The sequence below is a fragment of the Etheostoma spectabile genome, chromosome 23 (assembly GCF_008692095.1).
Source record: "Etheostoma spectabile isolate EspeVRDwgs_2016 chromosome 23, UIUC_Espe_1.0, whole genome shotgun sequence".
NCBI classification, from domain to species: domain Eukaryota; kingdom Metazoa; phylum Chordata; class Actinopteri; order Perciformes; family Percidae; genus Etheostoma; species Etheostoma spectabile.
Window position 1 is genome coordinate 9,892,471 of NC_045755.1, and position 976 is coordinate 9,893,446.

General features: G+C 38.3%; 1 protein-coding gene across 2 annotated transcripts in view; it reads right to left on the minus strand.

Annotated features, from left to right (window-relative positions):
• Positions 1-976, minus strand: part of gsap (gamma-secretase activating protein) — a 29,534-nt gene that overhangs the window by 11,332 nt on the left and 17,226 nt on the right. The window lies entirely within an intron of this gene.

A 976-nucleotide genomic window follows, 5' to 3' on the forward strand; every position in this document is an offset into this window, starting at 1 on the left:
CAGTACACCAAAGGCAAATAAATTATAACACCAGACTATCGATGTTAAAAATAAAACTACCCTTGCATCTTAATGATTGCATTACATTTTGAGCGACTATTTTCTTAGCAGAGGCGGAATTTTACTTTGCTCCCGTTAAACAGAGAAGTGCACTACAGTCGGGACACTTAGCTATCCAATCCAATCTAACTTTATTTATTAAGCACTTTTAAACAACCAATGTTGACAAAAGTGCTGTACATAAAAATACAAAAATACCAAAAGAAACATATCATTATAACGAGTAAAAAATAAATAGCTAGTAGTAGCCTTGTACATTGTTATTGAAGCATTGGATCAGAAACGAAGGACTAGGAAACATGGTGATTCAGTGTGCATTTAGAAATTGTGACAATACACCAAACAGATGGGCACCACAAAGTTTCCACAAATTTCCATTGCGAGATCCAGAAAAGAACCAACTGTGGCTTCTTGCTGCTGGCTTGGACATCCAGACACTGGTGCAGACTATACTCAAGATCATTTTAGACCAGATGACTTTGAAAAACCCTGCAATCTAAAGGAGCACAAGTCACTGACAACGAATGCGGTTCCATCCGTGTTTCTAGATGCATCAACAGTTACTGATAAACAGGTAATGACTTTTGGTAGACTACTCTAACTAATAAAGCTTGCCTCTTTCATAACGTTAGTCTAGCTGCTATTGATAGATTGTGACTGACAACGTTAGTGGAGATAATGATACAGTTCAATGCATTGTGGAAGTGACAATAGTGTAGCTAACGGTATAGCTACACCCTTGGTAGATATAGTACTATGTCTTGTTGATTCCTTTGTGCAATGTACTCTGCTTCTGTAGCAATAAGTGATAGCAGCAGGTAAATCAACTTATGATTGTCATGTGAACCGGCTTTCTCGGTTGCCTAGGTAATATGACAAACGCTGCTGTAGCCTGTGCTACCAGCTACAGGGAACA